This window comes from Uloborus diversus, unplaced genomic scaffold (assembly GCF_026930045.1).
Source record: "Uloborus diversus isolate 005 unplaced genomic scaffold, Udiv.v.3.1 scaffold_257, whole genome shotgun sequence".
NCBI classification, from domain to species: domain Eukaryota; kingdom Metazoa; phylum Arthropoda; class Arachnida; order Araneae; family Uloboridae; genus Uloborus; species Uloborus diversus.
In genome coordinates, this window is record NW_026558414.1 from 3409 (window position 1) to 9215 (window position 5807).

Below are 5807 nucleotides of genomic sequence, written 5' to 3' on the forward strand. Positions count from 1 at the left end.
GCTTGCTCCATTTCCCTTGAATTAGGATCTTTTGATCAAATCCAATTTGTTAAACAGTTATATTTCTGTTTCATTCATGAAGAAATAAAGATTTGATCATTTGAATTGTTACCTACCATGCGTATATTTTTGGAAGCTATAAATAAAGTTCTTGTATCAAATCTATGTGTCTGTATATTTAATGTTTTCTACCAGATTGTTATAAATTTTCTGCAACCTCTCGAATCAGCTACTATGTATTTTTTAACAGCTACATCTAGCCATTTCATATAAATCTTAGAAGTGTGGTGGAAAAAAAACATTTTAATCATTTGAAGTTTGGTTGATAATATTGCTAATAAGTGTTGGTTCAGTTATGTTAGGACAAATGATGAGTAAAAGAAATTGTTTCAGACATGCACTGCTCGTGGATCCTTCAAGTGTGCATATTAGAGAAAATATGAATTTCTTTTTCAAATTAATACATGATTTATAATTATCTGTTTTTAGCTGATAGCCCTCACACATTTTCACTTGTTATAGTTTTAGCCATGATTTCTTAGATTTCAAAATTTTGTTTCTTTAATCTCTTTTTCAAGATTCTTGTCATTTTTTTTCAAGCATTTGCAGCGTAGCACATTCTGGTCAAGAGACCCCACAGTAATACAAAGACCACACATAAACTTTGATTTCAATTTTACTTGAAAACGTATAAATTGTTGTAACTTGAAAAAGAAAAAAAAAAGCCCCTGCCATTCATTTGAATTTTGACGTCTTGAATTCAAATTATGTTTCTTGAAGTCACGAATTGCGATAGGACCCTACTCGTTGAGTTTCTTGTTTCTATATATAGAATGGGAGTAGAGGACAAATTCACGCTCATATCATGACCAGTGGTTTTCTAGGTTAGGTAAAACGAGGCATTTTCATTAAAAAAAACTAGTAATTAGGATGGGGTAATAAAGATAAGATATGACCAAATTGCACTCGTGCACTTTTCATAAAGATTATACTTACAGCGTATAATGTTATACCTTTATCCTAACCAGAATTAAGTATTTTTAGATGTTTTTCCCAAAAATACTTGATTTTATACAAAAAAAAACCTTAATGCAAAAACTATTTGAGGTAAGCCTTGAATGCAGACGATTTGTAACCATGACGACGAAAATTAGTCTCGCTAAATAAATATTTAAAACATAAAATTTTTATTTGTTTATAAATATTTTATTAATTTCCTCATTATTTGGGGTTTGTGTATACATATTTTATATTTGGAAGAAAAAAGGAAAATAAATTTTTTTGTTAATTTTGTATTTAATGACTCAAGAATCTCAACGGAATATCAATTTTCCTTGATGTGGAGTTGAGATACGTCCATTAATTAGCATATCAATCACTTAAATTTATTTTACCAATTAATCCGTGAAAAGATTCTTGGCGTTTTTTTTTTTTTTTTTTTTTCCTACCCTAACCTAAACTCCAAATTCGACATACAGAATCTGCTTTTCCCACTTCTGTAATGCGCTATGGTAGTTGTTCCTAACTATGACATAAACGGAAAAATCGCACTTTTTTTCTTTCTAGGAATAAATGGTTTTGAGGTTTTTTTTTTTTTTTTTTGGACCAACGTTCCAGTAGGGGTTTTGTCACCAACCCTAATCTACGCTGCACTGGCTGGGAGTCCCCCCCCCCCAAAGGATGAATTAATTTCACTACTTCATTTATTACATTTTAATTGACTTTTCTTTTGCATTTTTTACGTAGTTAATTAAAAAGAACACAAAACACACACAGCATATTTGCTTGCTAAGGAAGTATTACTGGAGTCAGAGGCTCAGAGTTGCAGAATATATTTAACTCACTAATTTCGAATTCAAGGGACCGTATTATCGCGATTCGTCCACTAATTCTTCTTTGATGGAATCAATAATTATTTTGATTTTTTTAATTTTTCTTTTTTAATTTGTAGGCGCGCCTAAAGAACAAATCAGCAATTGTTTTGAAATTCACACAAAAATAGTTTCTGAATTCTTCAGTAAAACTTATATGTTATGATTTTCTTTATAAATTAATTTAAAAAACTCAAGTGAGGTATGGGTTAATTTAATAACCTTGCCCTTGTGTTATAATCTTAATGGCAAATGTTCCTGAGTAAAAACTGCTCATTGTCTAGCATCTCGGTGACATTATATTGGGTTTAGTATTTAAATGGCTTGAAACATTAAAGATGTTTTCGGTCCACATTAAAAGTATATTAGTGCCAAATTTTCATGTACTTCGAAGTAAATTCCTAGATAAAGGAGAAATAAAGTCATTAAAACTTTAATTATGAAACATCGAAGGTGGGGCAGGGGAGGGGGCTATTCAATTTTCCGTACCCCCTCCAAATGATTTTTCTGTATCCGACCCTGCTGGCTGCGGACGTTGTATTCGTATTAGTTAATCAGCACAAAGTACTTTTTTTTATCAGGGACAATTGCCACAATAGGCCATATAGTCGTGGGGGGGGGGGGGATCAGGCCCGTTATTTGGACAGTTTAGTCTTAAAGGAGGGTAGTCTCCGATTGAAGGAAAACTCAAGCTCTGGTGGTCCTCTATTGATAGGCCCAATTTTTTTCTTGACCATCAGGGGCTCTGTTTTTTATTTTACTTTGAACTGAGCAGGACCGGATCTATAAATTTTGTGCCCCAAAATCTGTAGGGCTCTTAGTATGTGTGTGACGTAATTAAGTTTTTGTGTATTTTTTTATTTATTTAATTAACTTTTTTTTTCAATTTCATCCCCAATTTCTTGGGACGTTGGGCCCCTTGCACCGCGGGGTCTGCAGGTGCGCAGATCCAGCCCTGGAGCCGAGGACACTCATGCTCCCCTCTCCCATTGTGCATATATACAGTAGGGGATTCATAACTATATCGTCCAAATAAGCTGTGCTGTCTGTGCGTAGCTCAGAACCACGGTTACAAAGCAAGATTCATGCTTAGGAACATATGACGTTAACGTAATGCTGACGCGCGATATGCATACAAAGTCGGAGTCGGATTTCTCTCCTGAAGAAATACTAAAAATGTTGCTGAACAAAAAAAGTCAACAGTTTCGGAATAGTGTTGACCTTGCCAATATTCATTAAGATAAAATATAGTACAGTGAAACCTCCCTTAACGGACACTCCCGAATAACGGACACCTCTAATTAACGGACATTTCTGCAAGTCCCAGTCCCTCAATATAGGCCATTCCATGTAATTCACTCTGAATAGCGGACACTCCGAATAACGGACAGTCATTTCACAAAAAAATTCCCTTGCGATCGTTGCACTTCCGGTTTCTTTTCTTTTCACAGAATATCTTTGTAACTGCTTGCCTTACAAAGCTTTTCATCCTCCCCCCCCCCCATCATTTTCTTATCACTGTTTCTTTGAATTAAAACGATGGTAATGGGCAGAGGCGGCGATTGGGGCTTAAAAGTTGGGGGGCAGAAAAAAAAAGAAATAAAAGACATGGGACATTTTGCGGGCAGCAAAAAATGAAAAAGAGAAAAAGTCATAATTTTGTTACAGCTGGTTTTAAGAGTATTGAAGCAGATGAGTGAAAACTGATGTCAGTCTAACAATTAACGTACGTTTTCTTAAGATTTTAATGAATTTTATACACAATAACTATTCAAAAGTTAAGGTTAAAAAAGAGGAAACTGGGCGCTTTTTCTAACTGGGGCTCTCGGAAGATGCAAATGAGCAAACCGGCACCCGCCGGTAGAAGCCGGTTTTATGGCGCCGTGGATTCCTTGGGTTGTTTAATTTTTAGACATGAAAAAGATTTACCCCTATTCAAGGTCAGATTGCCAATTGTCAATCATGCATTAGTGATACTCGAGATAAAATAAATAAATTAACCAAAAAAGTGGGAGGTTGGGGGAGGGGGGTCTATAGGCGCTATGCGCGTCACAGAGATCAAGACATCCTCTGGACATCCAGACCGAGAGACATTCAGCTTTATTATTAGTAAAGAAAAACAGATTAATTACACTTGACGTAAAATGTATTACGCCTTTCGCAATTGTTTCGATTGTGTTCTACAAAGGGAACAACAGCCCATTTTGAAAAAGGAAAATTAAGTAATCCCTCCTAATAGCGGACACCTCCCAATAACGGACAAAACTTCTGGTCCCTTAACTGTCCGCTATTCAGAGGTTTCACTGTAGTTGACATTAGTCCAAAAATTTTTTTATGACGGGGGGGGGGGGGAGGGGCGTCGACACCTCCTAATCCCCAAAAGTTACAATCTTGGAATGAAGAAACAGTTTAATAGTATCAAGAGTGCCTAATCTTTCTCATGAGCGATGTCCTAACTCCATTTAACACCAGAGTATATTGATATATCATTGTGATCCCGGAAAATGGGCACTCATATGCAACATTTTGTGAAGAGCGGGCCCAGATATTTTCTCCATGGTGTAGCAGGATATATTTTCCCCGTGGAAACCGATTTCTGTACAGATTAGAGTTATTAAACATTTGACATTTCTAATAACTTATTCATTAGTAGCTAGAGAAATGTTAATACATTTAAAAAGTACTAAAACCAAGGAAGTTCTGATTTCCGAGGGTGCTCACCTGGGGGGGGGGGGGGTCATGGCGCAGACTGCGCCATTAAAATATTTATAAGGAGGCGTATTTTTCTCATTTGGGGGGGGGGGGAGGAGCGCAATATTGAGAGGGGGTGCGCCCTTGCCCTTAGGGGACACCTCTGTGATTTCTAAGGGGGGAGGGCTTGAGCCCTCACTTGCCACCCATATGGGCATCTATGGCCGGAGTCCCCCCCCCCCCTCCGTAAAAAGAGTCCCTCTAAAATGAGGATAAACATATCACTTAAAACTAGCCCCTTAAAAAACCTAGTTAAAGCAGCCTGTGTACCATGAACTCTCTCTCTCCGCGTATATTTCTTCCTAAATAACGTCAACGGTCCTGTTCAAGCAACGCATCAAATTAAGGACAGTAGTCCCTGAAAATCTTCATTTGAATGACAGGGGTGCTCATCCCCGATGGGCAAGGGCGCAACTCCTCAAAATCGCAAAAAACACCCGAGCAAGAGTCCCCCCCGAATGAAAAAAACCCCTAAAAGCACCCCCTAAAAATGCCATGATCCTCCCCCTAGGTGGGCATCCCTGTGAATGGTGACATTTAATACTCAAGAACTCAAGCTATATTATAAAAAGAAAAACATTCCCCAAAAGTCTCCATTAGAGTATTAAGAGATCTTCTTTCCAATGCATAGCTCTTAACCCCTTACGCCCTCTAAAAATCTAGGGACTCTACTCTATAATACTAGTTCGAAAACCCATGAGAACTAGTACTAGTACATTCCCCCCCCCCCCACAAAAAAAGGAAATAAACAAATTCAAGGAAAGTCCTCATCGCAATGAGGATCCCACGAAATTCTCATACACATCAGCATTTCTTAAAGAATAGGTAATCAAAAAGGAAACATTTAAAATGCTTTCGCTTACGACAAAGCCTCAAAGCTTTTGTAATATTGATTCCGAGCGTATTTCTCTTTACGCAAGAAAAAAATGGCAACCGACAATATTACTCAACTGTATAATTCGTCATGTAATTTATTTCCTGTAGAATTAGAAGTTTTTCGCCAAAATGAGCGATTATTTTGCCAATAAGTAGTCCCTACTGGAGTAGAATACGTTAGCCAATCATAGCTGCTTATTTTCGAGGAGTAGTAGCAACGTCCTTGCGAGTTTGCTTTGGAGTTAAAAGGCACACTCGCCTCCAATCACGGATGTGTTTTCGTCGGGTAATTAGACGTACTTTGCAAAA